This window comes from Peromyscus maniculatus, chromosome 19 (genome assembly GCF_049852395.1).
Source record: "Peromyscus maniculatus bairdii isolate BWxNUB_F1_BW_parent chromosome 19, HU_Pman_BW_mat_3.1, whole genome shotgun sequence".
Taxonomy (NCBI): domain Eukaryota; kingdom Metazoa; phylum Chordata; class Mammalia; order Rodentia; family Cricetidae; genus Peromyscus; species Peromyscus maniculatus.
The window spans coordinates 1156105-1181572 of record NC_134870.1 but is presented as its reverse complement, the minus strand read 5'-3'; the positions used below and the strand labels follow the sequence as shown (position 1 = coordinate 1181572).

At 38.9% G+C, this 25468-nt stretch overlaps 1 protein-coding gene across 1 annotated transcript in view; it reads right to left on the bottom strand.

Annotated features, from left to right (window-relative positions):
• Window positions 1-25468, bottom strand: part of Greb1l (GREB1 like retinoic acid receptor coactivator) — a 263448-nt gene that overhangs the window by 131752 nt on the left and 106228 nt on the right. The window contains exon 2 of the mRNA XM_015987712.3: window positions 10236-10341. The gene's annotated coding sequence lies outside the window, so the exon portion shown is untranslated. The remainder of the gene's footprint in view (window positions 1-10235; window positions 10342-25468) is intronic.

Sequence of the window (25468 nt, the reverse complement as noted above, 5' to 3'; positions counted from 1 at the left end):
TTACTAAAGAATGTGTTTGCTTTATTTAAAAAATCCTCCATTCTTTCATATATACATAATGGAACTTTCCAGAATTTGAATAATGTGTGATACTATAGCTGACTGCAGAAGCAGATAAGCTATTATTCTACCTTTTCTTTGGGGGGGAAAAGCTATTTTGAAAAAGAGGTGACAGAATACATAGGACATGAAAGCAGAAGGCTGGCCGCTGACAGGTAAGGAAGGGGCCAGGCACGGAGGGGCAGGAGTGAGGATGCAGGGGGCAGTGAGGAGGGCTACAAGAACAGAAGGTCATGAAATACACACACACTCACACTCACACATTCAAAAAGCTGAGCCATAATGAAACCCAGTACTTTGTATACTAACTTAAAAAAACTTTTTTTTTTTTTTGAGACAGGGTTTCTCTGTGTAGCTCTGGCTGACCTGGAACTTGCTCTGTAGACCAGGCTGGCCTCAAACTCACAGAGAGTCCCCTGCCTCTGCCTCTGGAGTGCTGGGATTAAAGGAGTGTGCCACCACACCACCCAGCCTAACTTAAAAATTAATAAAAAGAAAAAAATGTTCTTTTTTACATACACATACACACTATTTGTTAATATAGTGAACTGTCTTTTATTAATTTTGAAAATAAATATTTACAAAGTTGGTCAGTTTTAGTTCCTAACATATATAACCTATGTAAACAGAGCTCCAATGAGGTCCTTAGTAGCTCTTAGGAACATAAAAGGTGCTAAGATCAAAAGCTGAGAAGAACTGGGATGGAAGTGGACTGAGTGCTATGTAAGAATCCCTTACTCTTCAAGATGCTGAAGGAGGTTTGACCTCTTTTCACTTAACAAACTAAAAAAAAAAAAAAAAAAAAAAAAAAAAAGCAAGGTGGAGAGATGGCTCAGTTAAGAGCACCTAAGTTAGGTCCCAGCATACATGTTGGGGTTCCTCAATGGCTGTAAATCTAGCTCTAGGGGATGCGATACCCTTCTGGTACCTGCCAGGGTCTCTGGCTCTGGCTCCTGGAACTTGCTCTGTAGACCAGACTGGCTTCAAACTCTCAGAGACCCACCTGCCTCTGCTTCTCAAGTGCTGGGGTTAAAGGTGTGCACCACCATGCCCGGCTTCTCTCATGTCAAGACAGATAAGTTTGATATTATTTTAGTTGTATTTCTTCCATTAAGGAGAGAGACAGATTTTATTCTCATCTTCAATGCCAACTCAGACAGACTCCTTGTGGGGAGTGCCTGAAGAACGAACTGAGAGGTACAGCAGGGGCCCTTAGGAAAGAGAGCCATGACCCAGCGTGCCGACAACACAAGTCCGGCCTCTCTCAGATCTCAAGAGCTCCACAGCAGATGGTGCTGTGTCCAAGCTGCTCAAATACAGCAGAGAAAGTTACAGCTCCTGTGACTGTGGTAGTGTGCAGTGTGAGCTCCAGTGTAGCGGGTGGGCTTCTCAGAGCTTCTTAGACACTCTAAGATTTGGAGGAAAAGCCAAGTACTACTTGGCAACCTTCCTTTTAAACATATTTTTATTTTATGTGTATGAATGTTTTACCTGCATGTATGTCCATTCATCACATGTGTGCCTGGTACCAGGATGTCAGTTCTGGAGCTGAAGTTATAGATAGTTGTGAACCAGCATGTGGGTGTGGGGAATCAAACCCAGGTCTCTGAAAAAAGTCAGTGCTCTTAACTGCTGAGCCATCTCTTTAGTCCCAACAACCTCTTTTATAGTAGCTAATAAAAAACAATTAGTATGAATTTAAAAGATGTGTTAATATCCATTAATTGAAACCAATTTCAGTGTTTTATAAAGAGAATACACCTAAAACACATAACATTTGACCAAAAGTTGGGTGGCATATATACTATCCAATTTAAAATGGTAAGTGGAAGATAACCTACAGTCTGTCAAATGAAATGTGTTGTGAATCATTTGAGCTTTTGGCCAAGCCTTTATGACATCATATAAGTACATTAAACACTTAACTTGTCTAAAGCTCAAAGCAATTTGTTTTTTAATAGTAACACTTGATTAAAACGAGATGAGTGCTGGGAGAGAAATGGGCTGTGTCACTGGTCCGTTTCATCAAAAGCAACAGCTTCTTTACCTTTCTTCTTTGCTAACAAGAGCAAACCACCCGGAATTAACCCCATGTCAACCATGGGGACTCCTTCCCCGGGTCGGTGGAGTAACTAAAGCACAAAGTCCCCTAACCTGTCTCCTCTCAGCCCACTGCCAGTCTGACAAGTTAGCTGATGCTGCATATCTGGGAAACCTACATTCTCCAGGAGGTATTTCAGTCAAATAAAGAAAATTACATAATCTTTACATTGTTTTTAGTGTGAGTGTTTTGCCTGAATGAATGTATGTGCACTACGTGCATGCTTGGTGCTGGCAGAGGTCTGAAGAGGCCACTGGATCCCCTGGAATTCAGGTTACAGATGGTTGTGAGCCACAGTGGGTGGCATAAGTGCTTTGAGCTACTGAACCATCAACCCTCAAAGCACAAAATCTTAATTTGTTTAAGAAGTAAATGCCAGATTCATACACACAGGGAAAACAAATAAATGCTATGAATAAAGACATTGAATCAACATGGGAATCAGAAATGACCTTCACCATCATGTCCTCAAGTGGACACAAGTGTAAGAGGGAGTGCATTTTAAAATATGAAGGGTAATAGAACTGACCCAGGCCTTCTTTATCACTGACTGTGGAGTTATTCACCCTTGAAAGCCTGATGCCACTCAAAGAAGAGTGGAGTCCAAAGGAAGCCTTTTCAGTGTAACAGAGTACAAATACCATATGCAATATATGTCAAAAGTATTGCCATTCATCCCTGTAACTTGGGACCCCAACACCCGAGATAAGGGAACACCTGATAGAATGCCCCGAGAGAATAAATGACTTCAGTTAGAAAATGGAGAAACACTTTGCAAAACTAGTCATTAAATCAAATGCAACAAGAAAGTAGGCATGGCACTGGTTTCCATATTACAGCCTCTCAGGTACTAACAGCTACTGCAGTGGCACCAAGGAACCGTCTAAGGAAGGGATGGTAGACAACGTAGACTAATTAACTGCTCGGAAGTGCAGATGGAACCCACTACAAACCCTGGCACCATGGTTGAGTGCTTTCTGCTCTTGCCTTTCCCTTTTCTATAGAAATGAAGACTGGGAGAGTGGGTGGGGTAAGTAGGCAGCATCTTTGTCTGGTGGCTTACAGGGGTGGTGAAGAAGAGACGCTGGAGAAAAAGTTCCAGCTATTGCTCCCAGACCTCTTAATTTTTTTCTCTCCTGCAAATGAAAAGGAAGACAGCATACTACTAAAAACTAAGACTGTGTCAAAAAATATAGGTGTCCCCATGAATGGCTCCCACGGCCCAAAGACTAGAGGAATGAAACACAGATCAAAGCATGTCTATAATTTTTGCTACTCAAGAAGAAAAGGAGAGTTCTTCTTAGAAAAACAAACAAAAACAAAAACAAAACACCCAATTAACTGAGCACTATTAGAAGAAAAAGGAAGGAGGGGTAGTATATGATGCTCCTGTCTCAAAGTAACTCTGGTTATTAGTGAGAGATTGTGTAAACGAAGATTTCCAGCTAATAATATGCAAAGAAGACTAGGTGTATAAAATAATCACTTTGCAACTACTAATTTAGTATTCGTGTAGGCAACAGTAATAGGGGAGGCTGTTAGGTAGAAGGCTGAGGTGAGCTTTAGAATGAAGAAGTTCAGTTGTCACCTCTTGAACCCATAGATTAAGTGCAGAGTCATGATGTGAGGTCGTGAGACACTGTGGACCTCCCCAAGGAGACAACATAAATGAAGCTCACATGCCGCCCAGGAAGTATCCAGCCAAGACATGTGGCAGATCTAGTCAGGTCTCAGAGGGAGCTGTGTGATGGATGAGTCACATAAACCACAGGGAACCGACAGAATCAGAACCTGGCTTCTGCTAAAGGCCAGGGTCATTCCAGTTTTAAATTAAGATTCAAATTTGAACTTTAAAAAAATGCCCATTTTTTTCTGTATCAACATGTTGTTTGAAACAGAAAAAAGGTGAGAGTAGTTGCATGTAGTGGTGCACACCTATATAATCGCAGCACCTTGGAGGCTGAGGCAGGAGCATTGCCGACTTCAGGATAGTCTGGGATATATGGTAAGACTGTGGCGATATCTATCTATCTATCTATCTATCTATCTATCTATCTATCTATCTATCTGTCTGTCTGTCTGTCTGTCTGTCTGTCTGTCTATCTATCTATCATCTATCTATCTATCTATCTATCTATCTATCTATCTATCTATCTATCTATCTATCTATCTATTTATCTAGAGGTGAAGGTGATATGTCCTTTTGATGGGGTGAATACAAGTAGGGTTTTTGTTGTTGTTTCTGTCTTGAGACTATTTTAAAGGCAGAATTTATTGACTGTGTGGTGGGCATATTACAGAAAAGTTTTGTGCAACTTACTAGATTTTTGTTTTCTCTGTCTTTACATTGTCAAGCACTTTCCACACTTGACACACCAGCCAGCTATCATTAGAGAATCACAAAGTCAAACACACAGGCTCTGGAATTGATTCCTGTCCTATGGCTTCCTGAGTGATACTGGCTACTTCATCTCTCATTTGTGAAACAGGGCTGAGACAGCCAATCTCCTAGTTTTTGTAAGAATAAATGAGATTTTGAATATATAAAGTTAAAATAGGGTCTGTATAGATCATGTACATAAAGGGTTAGTAGTACAGTGGCCTTTTGTTGTGGTGTTTCAGCATTTGCTACAGTAAGATTACTAAGAAAAGACCATTTCCTTTGAGCATGTTGGGTGCACAGTAGGTTTTAGGTCATGATCCCATCACACATAACTATCAATATAAAAGCTCCATAGCTGTTTTTACTATTATATATAACTCATTAAAACATTTTATATCACATAAACAAATCCTGAATAACCTTTGACACCAAGTGATACCCAACAGAGGAGTAGTAGAAGTGTTCTGTGTCTCTAACACCACTTTGTGGTGTCCATCAGCCACATGTGATGGCCAAGCATCTTATCTAACTGTACTTAATTTAAATATCTACATGTGCCGGGCGGTGGTGGCGCACGCCTTTAATCCCAGCACTCGGGAGGCAGAGGCAGGCGGATCTTTGTGAGTTCGAGGCCAGCCTGGGCTACCAAGTGAGTTCCAGGAAAGGCGCAAAGCTACACAGAGAAACCCTGTCTCGAAAAACCAAAAAAATAAATAAATAAATAAATAAATAAATAAATATCTACATGTGTCAAGTAGCCATCTTACTAGTCATATGCAATGATTGGAGACAGTTATTTCTTAGGCTCCAAAAGGCTTGCTTATGCCCCAGTGATGTGACCTTGAACATGTCACTTCAGTTTTTTCAAGCTCTTCCAGCAATACAAGTCTTTGATTTTGCAGGAGAAGAGGAAGTGCTGTTGTGTTGTATCTTATATGCTCTTTCTTACTAAAGATATTCATCCACAGGGTGGGGCTACAGCTCAGTGGCAGAGCATGTACTCAGTGGAAGCCACGGGTTGGTTCTGTTGCTAGCACTAAGAGTGATAATGTGTGCCTCTCAGGCAAATAAACCAAGTTCAATTCTTATAAGTTCATATGGAGCTTCTAACCCCAAACTAAAAACAAATACACATTCACAGTTTGCTTTCTTAGCATTTTATTATCTACTTATACACGGATGCTGGATTGAAGCCCAGTCCACCTGTATGCTAAGTGTATGCTATACTACTGAGCTAAGTCTCAGCTTTTGTTTATTCTTTTAAATAGACATTTCTTACCCTTAATTATTTGTATTAGATGGGCTTAGTATTTGTTTAACTCCCTTATTTGATTGTGGGATTTGGGGGAGGGGTAGATATTCTGTGAAACCAGAATTGTGTAAAAGAGAGGGGGGAGATTGAACTTTTGTATGTCTTATCCAATTATGTATTAAGCAGATCTGAAGCAATACTATTTCTAAGCACATTCCAATAAAACACTAAGTACATAAGTACTAAATAAATGTGTTTTATTGTACTGTTATCCATTCTCCTTACCGAAGGTCTGAAAAGGCAATTATATTAGAAGACAATCCTTGAAAAACAGCTGGGTGGTGGCATATGACTTAATCCCAGCACTCAGGAGGTAGAGGCAGGCTGATCTCTGTGAGTTCGAGGCCAGCCTGAAAGTTCCACAACAGCCCGGGCTACATAGAGAAACTTTGTCTAGAGAAACCTAGTCTCGAAAAACCAAAGGGGGGAAAAAGATAACACTTCAGCCTCTTTGTACACTTCGATTGGGGAATGTCTATTTTGACAGGTTCTAAAGCTAAAAGTGCTAGAATTTTTTTTTAAAAAGAAGCCTTAGTAACTTGATTATAAATTCTTAATTCTAACATTTTCAGTGGCTACACAAATGTCCTCAGTCACTACAGAGATAATCACTGTGGTATACCCAGTGAATTCATAGCAATAGGAGGCTGAAGCAGGTCACTGATTCACTCCGTAACAAAGGGACACAGTATTCCTACTAGGAACCTTTCTGTAAAAGAAACATATCTTGTCAGGACTCTCTGGAACTGGCATAATTCCTGCATGACCCCCACCATGTCACCAGAGACCAATTTTTCAATAGGGAGAAAAGTCAATAATTGAGAACAGAAAACATTGAATAATGAGAAAAGCTTCAAAGTGTGGCTCACCACATCCATCAGGACTGTCACGATTGGAGGATGGACTTCTGTGGGGATGAAGATTTGAATAAAGCTCCAGAGACAAAAACTAATTTCCTAAATGCAAATGTAATTTTAAAAGATGCTAGTAAAATGACTTTCGAAATGCCAATGATACATGAAAGTAGAGCTGCAAAGGCAAAGATAATGATAGTTTTCTTAATTTCTCTTATTTAACCATCTCCATCTGTTTTTTTTTTAAAGTTTAGAAAGTGAGCTATGTGCATTAACCCGCTAGATGTATAAGTAACAACACATTAAAGACTCCTATAGTTTGTTTGGTTTGAGGTGATGGTGGCTAATCTAATCTAGAAACAGGGCCCCCTTATCCTGCACTTGGGTAAGAATTGAAACAGTGCAAAGAGGGCTAAAGAAATCGAGGCTCAAAGCAAGAACAGCAAAATACAGGTACATCTAAGGCCAGCAAATCAAACTGCTTCAGAATCATCAAAATTTGATCATTTTTCTTAGATACTATCATCAAGCATCTGCTTTTTTCCAATCAGATGTGAGTTTGGGGTGGTTTTACAAACGCACCTGATTGTGACAGAGCACGTTCTGATGTAACCTGAAGAACATTAAAAGGGAGGCACAGCTGCACGGGAACAGAGCAAGTGAACCTCCTGTCGGTGCTGGAGTCCCCGCTTCCATCTGTCCCACCCTGCCCCCGCCCGCCCCCACTCCCACTCCACCCCCACGTCATCAGTCTTTCGTTATCTTATTAACTCTGCTGATTACACTTGTCAGATTTGCCCAATTTCAATGCTACTTAAACAGCTGTGCGTTTTCTCTAGGCAATTATCAGTCACCACACTCAGGTTTCTAAATTAGCTGTTGAAAGGCGCTTTAACCTTGAGAAAATAGATACTCATGTATATGTTCCTTGAATAAGAGTTATGACTGAAAAAAGTCACGTGCCTGTAGTTAATAAATATGTTAATTGCAACACTAATTTACAAATTAGTAAAGATGTTTAACAAGGCCTATCACATACCACGTGATTTTTCTTTATTATACATATTGACACATATGCTTTCTTTCTATATCTGTACATATGCATAATGTAGTAGAACATCAAATACTGCCAAAGCCCTACAACATTCTGCCATCAGTTCTCTGCCAGGAGGCTAACATCTTTAAAGGTATTCACAAAGCATCCAGCACTCTGAGGTCACTACTGAGGCAAGCAGACTGCTCACAACAGGCAGGTTCCCCACCCTCAGCTTCTCTGGCTCCTTTCAAAGACAGCATTCTTACTGAGCTGCCTGCCATTCTTTGCTGGTGCTGGAACAGAACTTCGCATGCTGGGCAAGCAAGCGCTCTACCACTGGACTATACAACAGATCATTTTTAATCTTGGCTCTGACATTGATTTTTTTTTCTTCCTGATACAATATATATGAGAAAAAGAAAAAAATTTCAGGGAGAAGTGGAGAATTTGTGGTTATCCATTAGCTTATAGTCCCCTTCTATCAACTATTAACAGTTAAAATTAAAGGTCTGTAAGCCAGAGCTGTAGCTCAGTGGTTGAATGCATCAGGTCCTGAGTTCAATCCCCAGAGTCACATGTATACACAGAAAATGATAAGAATTAAAAAATTTTAAAAACCTGTGAGCCAGAAACATACTTCATGTTTCATATATGCCCTTTATAAATAAATTAAAAGATAACCTTTTAGAGTTAGCAAGTTTTGGTATTTGAAAAAGGTTTAATAATAGTTTTCTGTGTGCAAGAACGGTCTGAAGCATGTAAGTTTGAAATGAATGCAACCAGCTCCCTTCCCCAGCATTCCCCCGCTTTCTGTCCCAAGAAAAGAAAAAGGCAATATTTCAACAGTGCAAAATTCTTCATTGCGACAGAAACATTAAAATGATAAATGTTCTGGAAGGCGAAGTACACTTCAAATCCTAACTATTCTTTCAGACCTATGCTGAGTCTAACAGTCCTCGCCAACATTTGGTGAGGATTATCCTTCTGTTAGACAAAAGCTAGCGTTCCTCAGATAAATCAGGAGTTATTGCCATGAGACTCATAAAACCTTTTCACAACACAGATTTCCAAGGGAATCCCTGACGGTTTTAGGAGCCTGCTCCTTTTACTAAGTAACAAAATACACCCCATGGTGTCTCATGACCCCACTCAGCTGTCCTTTGACCTCTTCAATTGTTGAAGCCTAACGCCAGGGCCCACAGAATTTGCCTCCCATATCAAAAAGGCTAATGTTGCTTCCTCTTAGCACCTGGTGAAACAAAATGCAACAGTTCTCGCTCTCTCCTGCCTCCTCCCCTCTCTCTGACCATTTTCCAGATGTTAAACCAATACTGGGTTTCAGTGTCTTCGTGGCCATCACTAAGGAACAAACAGGGACTACGCTGAAGTGGCAATGACCCTCTTGTTCTCTCTGGCCTCAAAAGGATACAACAGGTCATAAAAGAGGAAAAGAACTTTGGCTTCCCCTGAAAACACCAGGCTATTTAAACACACTGTAGCTTCCAAAGTGGGAGAGAGAGTTTGGGGTATGTTTCTTCTATAAGCCAAGAGTCACCAAAAGCAGTCACCCTAAATTCTCAATTCCTAACAAGTTTATTTTTTTTTCTGTCTCAATTCTTAACAAGTTTTTTTCCCCTGTTGATATTGGAAGAGGGTAAACCAGTATCACTCTTTCCCCCTCTGAATTAAAAACCTTCTAAAAATACAGCCAGAAACATTTTATTAAACCTCTGTAACACATGTCTTGGAACAGTATCACATGACTTTTAAACATATGTGACCACTAAATACAGGTTGGGTTTTTTCTATATAACCAAGAACCTGGAAGTCTCTTATCAGACAACTGGAAAGAAAATTACAGTCACCAAAGAGGAACCAAAAAGTACATTCTTGGAGGGAGTGAGGGTAAGTATGGTCAAGACATAATAGATACATGGATGAATTTTTCAAAGAATAATAAAAAAAGGAAAAAAAGATGTGAAAAAATAAAAATTGCAAAGAGATTTATTTTTATTTATGTGTATGTGTGTGCATGTCTGAGTGGGGACGCCATGTGTGGGGATGCCATGTGTGGGGATGCCACGGGAGGCCTTAAGGGGTCCTTGGATCTCTTGGGGCTGTAGTTTCAGGTAGAGAACCTGATATGAGTGATGGGAAACCTTCAGTCCTCTAGAGAACCAATTGGTGAGTGCTTCTACCTACTGAGCCTTCTCTTTAGCCCTTGAATTCATATTTTTTCCAATTAATGTAGACAGGAAATACAGAGCTAGTTGGGAGAAAAACTTATTCCTGAGTAAGTGTAACTGGGGGAGTTGAGAAGATGGAGAGCAGACAGGCATGCAGGGTGGGTAAGAACAGGAGAGGAGTGCACATAAGGCCCTGCTTAGTTAAAGAACCAAACACAGTAACTTTATTTAAACTGTAAATTAACTTAACGAAACCAATTTGACCAGGGAAAGTTTGAGAAGAGGAATATAATCACACAATACCTTAGTTCATACATTAACATTTTTGAATCATGTTCATGGTTAGCTAGGCAGTCAACATCTCAGGGAGCTTGTCCAAGATCACAATGTTCTTCAGGGTTCTTTGCACCTATAAAAACATAGAATGCATAAAACCACAAGTTATTTCTAAGTGCCCTTTATTCTACAATATAACTATCTATATATCTAAAATTCTACAAAATTACAGAAGTTACCGAAGTCCTACCTAACTCTACCCATTACAAGGAGAAAACATAAATATGCCCTCTCTTCCTAAACCACTCAGACAACTACCCTCAAATATATACTCAAATGATTCCTGTTTTTCTTAGACCCCCTTCTCACCTTCCCTCAGTTCAAGCTGAGCAAATGTTTTTGACAAGTCATCACAGCAGTAAAAGTCCATAGACTACTTCTATCTTGGAATAGAATTAATGTAAGATAATTTTCTTATTTTGAGGCATTTGGGAATTTTACAATCCCTGATATTTGTCTAAAATTAATTTATTCAAAGAAATATAAAAAGGTCAAATATAACTATACTGAAATATTTTTCTACTTTTTGAAATTCTATAATGATTTCCAGGAAGAAAAAATTGCAAGAAGAAAAAGAACTATTTCCTAACTTTCTGAGCAATGTCTTTCTAGGAGATATTAAATAAATTATAATTACCTACAGTTGATTGAATAGTGTGCCTATTATTCTCTTCACTAAGTAGATTATGGTAGATATATATCATTGCATGAAAATATGATAAATCAGTAAAGCCTTAAATGAATTAAAGCAACTTGTCATTAATTTTTATACATAACCTGAAGTAATTTTTACTGTGTCTAAAAAAAGAAAACTAAAGATTCTCAGTTTTTTAAGAATGTATTAAGTGCAATATGAATATTTTACAACACTAAAATACTTGAAATCATGCTAAGTCTTTGTACTTTCTTTTTATGTCATCTTGAAAGAGAGAAAAGAAACATTTCAGATTTGGTAATAAAAATATTTGTCTTAACCTCTCATTATTGGAAGAAGGCTTCTTACAAAAGAATAATGAAAACTACAAGCTCTAGATTTCCAAGCTCACACACGCACAAATAGCATTTTTCAGAATCGGGAGCCTTTCTACCTAATCCAAACCCAAGATTGCCCCATATGGTCAATGAGGTCAAACTGCATTACCGCCAGTGAGAACTGTCTGACTCTGCAGGTATCTTAATGATTTTTAAAAAGGTCAATAATCCAATTCCAATAGCTTTGGAGTCTAAAATTGCTAATTTTTAGCCACGTGCTGCACACTTCACCTGCTAGTAATGACATTTTTGTATTTTCTTCTAATTACACTCAGAGCTAAGACCTTTGGCCCTGGCCACAGACCCCTATTCAGGCTGCACACATTTTCTTAAAGGGCCCGACCTCTGTTGTCGCTCTTACTCTTTCATCTATTATTTACGCCCATGGAGGAGATACTCCACCGTTTGTGCAGCTGAAAGCTTCCAACCATCTCAATTTCTTTGCCTTTCAACCGATGGTCTTTTTCATAGACAAATGCCAAAAAGTTTGACAAATCATTTTTTGTTTTTAGTTACACTGCCCTCTCCTTTCCCATTTTCTACCCCGAGGCAACTTCCTTCCCTCATGTCCCACAGGAGAGACTCTGTATGAGTGAGGATTTACACACTGTGACCATTACCAACAAAACAAGTACAATACAAACCTCCAACGTCTGACAGATCAATAAAAATTATATATTTTCTTCCACCACAGAACCCATTAAATGAAATTGGAGATAATTTAAAATAACTTAAAACCCGCCTCAGCCTTCATTAGGCACAGAACTCTCAGTGCTCCTGGCAGAAGTTCCACAAAGCATTTAGGAAACAGTAAGGATATTTGTTACACGGCCAAAACTTTTCAAGTGTTTTAACATCTACCGGCTGTCAGCTGCTTATAAAAAAGAAAGGGGGGAAAGGGAAAAAGAGAAAGTGAACTGAAATGGCTAAGTGTTCAATTTTTAGCTTAATCTTTAAAATGTTTTAAAGGAAAATCTTCATAAACCATCCCTACCATTATTGTTATTTCCCAACACTTCCGTACACACACACATATATACGTATGCGGACACACACACTCACACACACTTAGGAAATCAGAAGCATAAAACTGTTACCATGATGCAGATCACTCCCTCAGACCACAACAAGCCACCAAAAGATTCTGAGTTGCAAGATGTTTATAAACCGACACTGGTCCATCCCTGCTCTCGATTCCTCTACTGCTTAGCCTACTCTTGAGTTCTAAGTGTTTCCCTGTTGTCTGTCCTCTGCAGACCTGAAACCTCTTGTCTTTTCTTGTTTTCACCATTTGCTTCACCCAGCAGTTCACTGGAGACCCATCCATCTTGTAATGCCTAGAGTGACAGATGCTCTCCAGAGCAACCACACTGCTGAGTGAACAAAAGATAACATCACCTCCAGGAACTCCAGAGAAATACAACCGCAACCTTAGGACAGGGTCTGACTTGACAGACATCGGACCATAAACGTCTTCTAAGTGAAAAAGAAAACAATTGCCACACACACAACACAATCTGACACAATCAAAGGCAGAAAAGAGTGATCATTTGTGGATTGCCTTTTCACTCTGTAACTCACTCCCCCCAGTGCTTTTATATTGGGGCAATTCACTCGCCAAGAGGCAAAAGACGTTCTTGGAAAGAAAAGCCTTTCTCAAGTGCCTTCTTTTACTGAACAATATTCAAAGTGAAATTCATTGACGTGTGTGTTGCAGGAAACCCAAGGCTTCACTTCAGCCCTTTTCACCTGACCCCTTGTTTGCATAAAGCAATATCTGGACTCAGAAACGCTGACTCTATTACTGCTGTGAAAGGAACACTCGTGCTTTGCAAATTAAAAACACATTAAGCACATCAGAAATTAAAAAGCAACATGTGACACAATGTCAACAGTATGCGTAGCTCAGAATAGAAAAGCTCACCATTCATTAATTAGACAACCTCCAATGTGGGTTTAAAAGACAGTGAACAGGAGAGCATCCTGGGAAGGGTTGCAGACTCTCTTCTGACAAAGGAGAGGTCATGTGAACATCTCCCAGCAACAAACCAATGCCAAGGAAGCTATACATGCAGGAGGTTCTGCTGATCTAGAGTTTGGGGTTTTGTTCTTATTTCAAATCCAATGGGAAATAAGTACACTTCTAACATTTAAATACCAGGAGGGGGAAATTCTGAAGAACAAATAGGCAAAAAACAACTTGGAGGTTAAATTAAAACACTGTGATCAATGTCAGCTATGGAGATTAATAACCCATTTTTATAACAAATACCAAGAGACATAAAGGTAAATCTCTGTTCTAGAGAAGTACATTCTCATTCTCAAAAAAGGACAGAAACAACAAATACAGACGGTTCATCTAAAGACCCCAGAATGTCCAAGGAAAGGCTCACCAACAATATTTCTATGAACTGTGAGCAATGCAAATAATATTTGCCTAGGAAATATTTTAATTTTTCTTGATATATAATTTTTCATATACAAAGCCTTTAAATTATGCTAAAATTGAGATGACTTTGTAGTCTGTAATGACTCCTCTCATATTTATATTCCAAAAATCACCATGAAATTTAAAAGATGTTTTATCTGTTGTGTTTAAATTATTTGAGGAATTAAAAAAATTAGTGCCATAAACTAAGATCTCTTATTTAAACGTTTATGTTTCCTTTACATCCTTACTTTGGCTTCTTTATAAATACCATAGTACAATTCTTTATAATCTCAGAATTTCTTATTTTATTTTTAAGGCTGGCAAAAAATACACAAAATAATGAAATGAATGTAAACAACTTGGTAAGTCAACAGAAAAAGATTAAATAATTACAGAAAGACTATCATCTTGTAGACGGCTTTGTCTACTATGAACTTGCTCAAAGTAATTCTCCTAAACTACTGAGCCCAAAATAGCATGTCCTTGAGTACTCTCAAACCTGGGCATCAATAGCGAGCGAGGTGTGACCTTGAAAGGACAGCACCCCTGCAAAGGGCTCCCAAAAGATCCAATTACACGATCTTCTTCTGAACACAGCAGATCCATGTGCATGCATGGCAAGCACACCCTATGGAAAGTTCTCAGTGCTTGACTGGTCAAAAACAAAGCAAAGACTTTTCTTTCTTTGAGGGTGGCTTCCAGATCACAGTCAGGGCTAGAAACCCACACAGGGGGAAAATCCATCAACACGAAGTCCTGAAAGGGTTTACCCTTCCCCATCTTATTTGCACTTCAAAACCCTGTGAGTCCTCCAGTAAAAGGCCAGGGCTGAACCATTTCAATAATAAGAGAGGTGGCCAGCGGTGATTTATCTTCCATTTGGCTTCTGGACAAGAGCTGTAATGTTGTCTAGGACGCTTCCCTTCCCAGACAAGAGCACTCCCCCAAGTCCTCACTGTCTCTTCTGCAGCCTCGGATGTGCAATGCCTTATAAACAACCCACAGGCTTCCTCAACCACATGCAAGAACATGCGCAACTCAGGGTTTGGGCACATTTTCTTGTCAATGACATCATGAAATGTGAGGCCACAGAGTAACGGAGCACTGCAGACACTAGGGTAAAGGGCAGGATCTCCTTGTTCTAGGCAGGGAAAGCGGAGGGTGTCCCAACTGCAGCCTCTGTCTCACTTGCCTCAACTGTTAGCCGAACTTCTTAAACTCTTTCCAATTTATCCCAACACATTTCTTCCCTGGCCATGTTAGCCAGCTTCCAACAGTATGGTATCACTTAAAATCCATGCACTGTAAAATATTTTAACAAATTACAAAAAGTAAAGATTTCATAGGTCACAAACTCCTGGGTCAAAAAGACCTAAAGACAGATAAGAGATTCATTATGACTCAGCTGATTTATGTCCCTTCTTACCAAGCATGTCAACTCACAACCTTCGAGCTCCAGCCAGCGATAATGGTTATGTAAATCAGGTTGTCATGTGTTAACTGCAGTGGGATTATTTCTTACAGAGGACATTTTGTCACCAGGTATGACTTACTCATTTCATAATTATGTTCAACATGCTTCTCAGAAAAGAGAATAGAAGGTATTTATATACTTTTTCTGTCTGTTCATTTTCAAGTTTTATTTAAATGACTTCGATTTTTTAACTGATACTGGTGAGTTCCACTTGAATGTCATATTGACAACATGCAGAGATTATTTTCTGTAGTGACAATGTTCTCACAAATTGAAAACTTTCTATTTATTTAAATTTATTTACCTTTGACAATCGCATCCATGCATAGAATGCATTCGGTTATACTCACTCTCTTATCCAGCCCCCATTATTGCTGATTTCTTCCTCCTAGCTAGTACCCTTTCTGTTTGTGTCTATTTAGTTATTTTTTTGTTTGTTTATTGGTTTTTGGAGACAAAGTTTCTCTTTGTAGTCCTGGCTGTCCTGGAACTCACTCTATAGACCAGGCTGGCCTCAAACTCAGAGATCCACCTGCCTCTGCCTCCTGAATGCTGGGATTTATTTATTTATTTATTTATTTATTTATTTATTTATTTATTTATTTATTTATTTATTTATTATTTATTTATTCATTCGTTTATTTATTTATCTATTTATTAATTGTTTTCTGAATGCTGGGATTAAAGGCATGTACCACCATTGCCTGGTTTGTGTCTTTTTTTCCTCCTTCATTCTTTTTGAAAATTTTTTTATTTTTATTTTTTGTTGTTTTTGAGATAGGGTTTTTCTGTGTAGCTTTTGGAGCCTATCCTGGAACTTGCTCTGTAGACCACACTGGCCTTCAACTCAACCATAGCTAAGCCGGGCAGGAGGCAGAGGCAGTGTATCTCTCTGAGTTCGAGGCCAGCCTGGTCTATACAGGACAGGCTCCAAAGCTACACAGAGAAACCCTGTCTTGAAAAATCAAAAAATAAAAAATAAAAAGGCGTGCGCCACCACCGTCCGGCGACTTTTTTCATTTATTTTACATCTTCTCCCTCCTCTCCTCTCATTCCCTCCTCCCACCTCCCCTCTGAGCACCACCCCCCCCAATCTACCCCTCCTCTGTTTCTGTTCAGAGAGGAACAGGTCTCCCATGGGTGTCAACAAAGTACAGCACATCAAGCTGAGATTGGACTAAGCTCCTCCCCTCATATTAAGGCTTGGTCTGGCAACCCAGTATGAGGAATAGGCTTCCAAAAGCCTGCCAAAGATTTAGGTACGGGCCCACTCCCATGGCTAGGAGTCCTACAAGTAGACCAAGCCATACAACTGTCTCCCATATGTACCAGGCCTAGGTCGGTCCAGTGCTGGTGAGGTCCCACGAGCCCAGGTTAGTTGTCTCTGTGGGTTCTCTTGTGATGAACTTGTGTCTTTTTAACTCTTCTCTTGTGCAGGTCTTGTGCAGTTAACCAGATTTGCTGCATGTTGGTGATTTGGTCCACCATGCCTCATCTAGAAGAAAGCGTTTTACAGAATACCTACAAATAGGAGCCTTTCAAGTGTTTTCACTGACTTCACAGAGACTCCAAAGAGAAAATGTGTTTAATTTAAATATAATGCTTTAACAAAAATCTAACCAATAAATAAGGATGTGACTGATTCAATAAATGCAAATATTTGTCAACTAATGGGAAAGAATAATTTGTCTTGAGGGTTTTAAATTTTAATTTCTATTAAAACTCTATTGCAAACATCTTTTTTATCTCATGAACAAATGTTTTTCATTTCATACCCTTAAATACTAAAAAGTTTAGAAAACTCAATTCTTTTAGGAAATAATTTTATTGTGTGCTACCAGACCAATGATTTTGAGATTTATATTTGAGGTGATATAAACATTCAAACAGTACATATTAAATGAGAAAAAAGAGTAATTAAAAGCCCGAGGCCATGAAATTTCATATCACTGGAAAAAAACCTAGTGTAAGTAATAATATTTAGGAAAGCAAATTTCTTACCCTCTGTAGAACATAAAGAAACAAATGTTTTCCTCAGAGAATTGACAAAAGTAATTGATCTACCAGACAGGAAACATTCAATCTACATTAAATATTTATTCAGTGCAATAGACTATTTGGTGCTATTTGGACCTCAAAGGAAAAAAAAAAAAAAACATTTCCTGTTTGGCTTAGAAGTGACCAGAGATGAGACAATTCCTCAAATAGTGACGCTACATTTCAAAATTACAAGGCTATGCCAAGGTTGTTGGTGCACACCTGTAGTGCCAGCACGTGGAGCGCTACAGATGGAAAGCCTGCTGGGCTATACAAGAAAAAGAAAAAAGAGAAAACAAAGCCAAACCTACTCACCAAACAACCAAACACAACCAAAATAAAGACACCCGGAGTCTTGCTATAAGATACATATCGCTACTTAGAAATGAGCAAAGAAAGAGCTACAAATGAGAACAGTAAGTTCAACCAGGCCTGACTGGGGTTTGTAGTCAGATGCACTGAGCACAGGGAACTTGCTTGTGTCAGGAGTCAGGTCCCAGCTTGGACAGACACTTAGCATGCACCTGTCTTCTCTGGAGGGAAGGAATTAGAAGCAACACATTTCCAGACTAAATACAAACTGATGGATTCTGTAGATGACGTGATCTTCTATATGGAATACCCTAAACAAAAACTGTTAGAACTGACAAATAGAGTAAAGCTAATAAAAACATCAACATATAAAGTTAGCAGCATCCATATGTGCTAACATTAAACTGCCAATAATAATAAAATTCAACTTCTAAACCCCACAAGGAAAAATTTTAAAATTAAGAATAAATTTAACCAGCAAAGTAAAAAAAAAAATCCACTAAAAAATACAACACATTGGTGAATTAAATTGATGTAAAAAAAAAAACTAGAAAATAGCTGATTTTTTCAAAGATTACAACAATAGTATTATTAAAATACCCACATTACTAAAAAAACCCAACAGATTTAATGCAGCACAATTAAAATTCCAACAATATTTTTCACAAAAATAGAAAATGAATCCTAACATTTGTGTGGAGTCACAATAGACACTAACTAGTCAAAAATTTCTTAAACAGTCCTCCACCAAACCAAACAGAACAAACAAAAAACCCTGAAGGAATCAGATCATCAGGTTTCAAAACTGGTTTCAGAACTGTGGTGACCAGACCAGCACAGCACTGTCAGACAAACATCCACACTGACATAAAAATAAACCAATGGAGCAGACTAGAGGACTCAGAAATAAAGTCACATGCTACCAATCGATCCTCCACAAAGATGCTAAGAACTCACAATAAACTGTTGGGAAAACCTGATGTTCAACATGCAATGAAATCACAAACTTATCTCACACAACTGACAAAAGCAATTCAAAATGGTTTTCTAAATTCTGAATATAAGACCTGAAACTTACAAAACTACTTTCTAGCCAGGCATGGTGGCACACCCCTTTAATCTCTGCACTCAGGTGGGAGAGGCAGGTTGGATGCGGTCTGGTCTACACACCAAGTTCCAGGAAGTTAGGGCTACATAGTGAAAAACAAAACAAACAAAAAATGCTTACTAGGAGACCACACTTGGGAAAATCTTTATGACGTGGATCTGGGTTATGATTTTTTTGGTAGGACTCCAAAAGCATAGGCAATTAAAGCAAAAATTGACAAGGGGGATTATGTCATATTATAAAGTTTCTGTACAGCAAATGGAAGGAGAGAGTGAAGACAGCTTAGAGAATGGGAGAAAATATTTCTAAATCACACTTTAATAAGGAGTTAAACCCTAAATATATAAGGAGCTCAAACAACGAAATAAACTGCCCCCAAAATTCAATTTTCAATTCCTACAAAGGCAATATAAAACAATTAGGAGTAAATTTAATCAGGAAAGTGAAAATATATACATTGACAAAAAACAAAGACGCTTATAGATGCGTCTTAATAAAAGATGTACAAATGGTCAAAAGTGCATGAATTATTAGCATGCCTAATCGCCAGGAAAATGCAAATCAAAACCACCGAAAGAGGTCGCCTGTTAAAATGGCTGTCTTCCAAAAGACAGAAGATGACAAGCGCTAGAGGGGACATGAGAAAAGGGAACACTTGCTGTCGCTGGGAACTTAAGCTAGTGTGGAAAACAGTATGGCAGTTCCCTAGAAATTTAAAGTCAGAGCATCCATCCTACCCAGCAATCCATGGCTGTTTGGATGGGGATCCCACCACTGTGTTGCTTCCTGAGGTTCCATTACTCAGAGCTCCTCAAATAATTAACTCTTGGGTGTAAGCAACTGTGATCACACTTAGTGTTGTAATTGCTCAAGCTTATAAAGAGGCTGTTAGGCTCTCACTGTGCTTCATGTATAATTTAACCTTACCTTAGGTCTGCAGAAGGAAGACAGTATACACATTGATCTCCAATTTATGATCACTGAACTTACAATTTTTGTCTACTTTACAAAGGTACAAAAGCAATTTCTGTAAGAGCAACTGTATTTCAAACTTTTAAATTTTTATCTTTTTTTCAGGATAGCAAGGGGTGATATAATACTCAGCTGTGATACCGAGTAGAGGCAGGGAAGCATTGCTTCCAATTAGTTAACCATCACAGGGTAAATGGCACACACTGTATGGCCTACTGCTCTGTTTAGCACAAGGCTTGGTAGGTTATGTGCATTCAATACATATTTAAGTTACAGTGTTTTATTAAGACATGATCCCATGATAAGTTAAGGAGTTCAGCACTACCTCACTTTCAAGCATTGGGGGACTTACAATGTGTCCATTGTGGATAAACGAGGAAACTATTACATATTCATCGAAAATAAAAGTTAATATCTGTATTCCCATGTTTGTTACAGCATTGTTCCCAGTAGCTAAGACAGGAAATCACCCTAAATGTTCACTAGTGAATAAAAAGATAAAGAAAAATGTCACACACACACACACACACACACACACACACACACACACACACACACACACACATCCTCTCACTCACTGAAAGGAAATTGGGCTGGGGAGAGATGGCTCAGTTGGGAATGTGCTTGTCACATAAGTATGAGGACTTGAGTTCAGATTCCCAGAGCCATGTAAATGGGCAGCATGGTAACTAGCCTGTAATCCTAGTGCTTGGGAGACAGACAGGGAGGGGATCCCCAGGGCCAGCTAAACAGGCAAGCTAGACTGTCGAAATAGGCAAATTCTAGGTTCAAATGAGAGCTACAACCTCGATAAATCAAGGTGGGTGCAATAGAAGAAGACATATGACATCAGCCTATGGCCTCAAAATGCACACATCACACATATCTGTATACACACATGTGCATACACATGTTAATACATATACATGGAGATGCATACTACATAATGCATATACATACACAAAATAAAAAAAGAAGGAAACCATGTCACTGGGACAAGAGATGACTCTGGAGCATATTGTGTCAAGTGAAACAGACACAGAATGATAAATGTTACATCATCTCACTAATATGTAAAATACAAACATGTCAAGTGCCCAGAAGCAGAGTATAAACTAGTGCTTACCAAGTACTGAGCTGGGGGCTGGAAAGATGGTGCAGTGGTTAAGCGCATATACTGCTCTTCCAGAGGGCTAGAGTTCAATGCCTAGTACTCACATTGGACAGCTCACAATGCCTGTAGCTCCAGTTCCAGGAGTTCTCAGGCCTGTCAGGCACCTGTGCACACACCCACACAGATACACATATACATAATTTTAAAAATAAGTTCCAGGACAGCCAGGGCTACACAGAAACCCTGTCTCAATAAATAAATAAATAAATAAATAAATAAATAAATAAATAAATAAATAAATAAACAAAGAAATGAAAGTATATATCTATATCTATATCTATCTATCTATCTATCTATCTATCTATCTATCTATCTATCTATCTATCTATCTATGAGAGAAAATTGGCTGCAGGCCTGGGGACTAAGAGATGTTGGTCAAAGGATGCAAAATTTCAGCAAGAAAGATAATAAGTGCAAGATATCTATTGATTATAGTTAGTAATAATGTATTCTATGTCTTGAACATGGCTAAAAGCAGATTTTAAGTAAGTCTAAGCAAGGTACAAATAAGCTAATTTGTTTGATCTAGTCATTTCACAATGTATACATATATCAGAACATCAAGTTATACAACACAAATAAGTAAATAAATGTTTTGTTAGTTAAAAAAATAACTTTTTTTAATGAAAAAAATATAGTGCCATAGAGGCAGGGAAGAAACCTCATTCACAACAACTGGAAAAATAGCATTTGGAGTCATGGTAATAGAAGACATGCTTTAACTACTTCTTCTTTTTTTTTTTTTTAAGATTTATTTATCTATTATGTATACAGCATATATGACTACAGGCCAGCACCAGATTTCATTACAGATGGTTGTGAGTCACCATGTGGTTGCTGGGAAGTGAACTCAGGACCTCTGGAAGAGCAGCCAGTGCTCCTAACCTCTGAGCCATCCCCCAGCCCCCGCTGTAACTTCTTAAATGATCAAACTTTTAGGTAATTTAAGTGAAAGTTTCTACACAAAGGAGCATATTACATTCCTTAAAGAAAAGTCTAATCACTATAAAGTTGTATATTTCCCAAACAAAATAATAATGCAATTCTAATTAAAGTATCAGTAGAGTTGACAACTTTATTAGAACATCTGTGAGGGAATTAACACTGCCAAAGAAAAGACAGAGAAAACTCTCTTCAAAGACACGTTACAGGAGCTGGAGAGATGATGGCCCAGCCATCGGCAGCACTGGCTGCCCTTACAAAGGATCCAGGTTTGGTTCCCAGCACCCACAAGGCAGCTCACAACCATCTGTAACTTCAGCTACGGGGACCCATTGGGCATTATACACACATGGTGCACTGACATTCAGGTTGACAAAAATAAAATAAATTTTAAGAAAAAAACAGGTTATGGGAGAGATGAGTCAGTGCCATATTAAACCTGTTGTGAAGAAAGAGCTTTTGGTTATTAAAATCAGTGTTGGTAAAGCTCAATAAGCATGCCTCTCATCCTCCTTTCATATTTCCTTTTGACTTCTTTTTACATATAATAAATTAGTGTGCATGTGTGTGTGCAGTTGCACATGTATGTGTGTGTGTGTGTGTGTGTGCATACATGTATGCTATCACATACGTGTGGGTATATGCATGTCTCAGAAGGCCTATGAATCTCAGTGGACAACTTCCTGGAGTTGGTTCTCTCTTTCCACTATGTGGGTTCCCATACCAAACACTGGCAGCAGGTGCCTGTCCCCTGGAGCCCTCTTTTCAACCCTTGATGGTTTCTGAAGATTTCCTCCCTTCTGAATTTCCTGTTGTGTTCCTAGTTTTCCTCTGTTTGTAAACGGGTTCTCAATTTCCTCTTCATCCACTGCACAGCAAGAAAGTGATGAAGTCCCACAGAATTCAGTCTGCGGAAGCTGTCTTGGAGGGGCTGTACTCATCTACACCTCCTGCTGCATCAGGCCTGACTAATGCAATTATCAAAATACTGAACAAGAGACGATGTGCAATTTCAAAGGCCACACAAGACACTTCAGCAGGTCCTGAAGGACACAAGGAGCTCTGGAAGAGGCCCTCATGGCAGGAATGGAAACTTCTTCCCTAGTCACTGTCCTCACTTCTGATATCCTCCAGTCACTTCTTGCATAATGTGCAAATTAAATCATGACAATCTTTTGCTAAAAACTTTCCAGATTCTCTGATGCTCTCCAGATAAAGTGTTTCTCCTAACATTGAGCTCAGAAACAGTGACCAAGCTTCCAGTATTTACAGTCTTCTACCTGTGCTACCACCCACTGTCTTCTGTTTTTGTTACTTAAATTTCTTTCATCCTTTAGACCTCAATTCAAGGATGCCTTCTCAGCCACTCAGTCCTTCGCTGAAGGCTCTTGTAGAACCTTGTTCATCTCCTTCCCAACAGTTCACTCATTTCTGAGCCGTATAGTGAAAACAGGAACTATTCTCTTATTATTAAAGTCACAGCATTGTGCTTGCTTCAGCAGCACATATGCAACCATCACAGCATCTGTTATGATACTCTCCAACACAGTAGTAGGCAGTCAAAATATTTTAAAATATTTTAATCATTTATATATGTGGCTGGCTACACACTGAAAGGTTTATTGATTACAGCCCAGATAGACTGTATTAGAATTAAAACATTATAACACCAAAGAAAAATTATTGCCTTCATGATGCTGAAATAATTTTTAAATTATTAAGAAACTGTTTTAGCCAGGTGGTGGTAGCGCACACCTTTAATCCCAGTGCTTGGGAGGCAGAGGCAAGTGGATCTCTGTGAGTTCGAGGCCAGGCTGGTCTAGGTCTACAGAGCTAGTTCCAGGAGAGCTAGGGCTACACAAAGAAACACTATCTCAAAAAACCAAGAAAGAAAGAAAAAAAAAAAGAAAGAAAGAAACCATTTTAGACACTGAATTATCCAAGGGGCTGGAGATGCAACTCCGTGGTGGAGTAAGACTGGGTTTAAAAGGCAAACAGCACAATATCTGTTACTGGATTCCATTTCCTGTCACTAATACAGCATCAATAAAGTATCTCTGTAAATAGAAGCCCAGGAAGGGCTTGGCTGGGTCAGAGGACAGTGAGCAGGAGCTCCAGAGAGGGAAGGTGTGAGGACTTCAGCCTTGGCGCCATGTGCTCAGCCCCATATTGGACACTTTTTATAGTACTGGTGATTCTTCTTCTGAGAACTGAATGATCAGCTTCAGGTTTCAAGTTTTAAATTTGTATTTTCAATCCATTTTAAAATGATGTTTTTGTGCGAGGGAGAGAGATATAGAACTAATTCCATCCTCTGGATGGTGGATATTCAGTTTTCTTAGTAGCATTTGTTGAATAAACCGCCATTTTCCCCACTGTTTTTGACAATTTGTGTGTCAAAATATTAGATGGTAATAAGTGGTATGTGCTTATTGTTGGGTCTTTAATTCTGGTCTATTGGTCTGCATATCTGTTTTTGTGCCATTTCTAGACAGTCTTGGTCACTATTGCTCGATGGTATAATTTGAAGTCAGATATTGGGACACCTCCAGAAGTGTCCTTCCTGCTTAAGTTTGCTTAGTTTTCACATGTGAATTTTAGAATTCTTTTTTTTCTAATTCTGTGAAGAATGCCATTAAAATTTTGATTGGATCACATTGAATCTGTACATTACTTTTGATAAAATATAGACATTTTCACAATATTAATTCTGTCAATCCAAGAACATGAAATATCTATCCAACCTCTGGTGCCTTTTAATTTTTACATCAGTTTCTTAAAGTTTTCGTTGTAAGTCTTTTATCTTCTTGGTTAGGTTTATTCCTAGGTTTTCTTTTTTCTTTTTTTGTTTTTTCTTTTGGTTTTTTGAAACAAGGTTTCTGTGGTAACAGTCCTGGCTGTCGTGGAACTCACTCTGTAGACCAGGCTGGCCTTGAACTCATAGAGCACATAGTGTGTTCATTATGTTACATATCTATTCTGAATTTCATCAGGACTTTTTGTTAGAATTCCTAGCCACTCCCCCAGCTACATGACTGCACATGCGCTGTCCAGTAGCCAGACAGGATGCCAGTCATCCTAGGGCCTTACTTGATCACATGATCACATAATTTGCACACAGTGTGATGGGAATCTATAAAAGCAGGCTCCACTTACCTCTTCCCTCTCTTCCTGCACAATCTTTCCAGAGGCCTAAGCACCCCCTTCTATTTCCTCCCCTTAATAAACTCTTACAGTGGGTTTTGTTGTACCTCATGGCTTTTCTCACACAGTAAACAGTGCCGCTAATGAATAACACTTTTATCATGAAGTCATATTGAACCTTGTCAAACTTCTTTTCCATTTATATGGTGTCAATTTGGCATCCTTGGGATGAAACTAACTTGGTTGTGATGTGGGAGCTTCTTAGTGTTCTTAATTTGGTTTGCAAGAATTTATTTCTAGAGGCTCTAAGCAGCAAGAAGACAGAGGGAAGGAGCCAAAACAAAACAAAACAAAACAAAACAAAAACAAAAAACAAAAAAACAAAAAAAAAACCAAAAACAAGGTAAACAGAATCCTCACTCCAATGTGATTTTTCCACTAAAAAAACCCAGGAGAGAGCAGGATGGTTCAGTGGTTAAGAGCACTTGCCTCTTTTGCAGAGGATGGGGTTTGGTTCCTAGCACCCACATGGTGGCTAGCTCACAACTGCCTGCTACTCCAGTTCCAGAGGTCT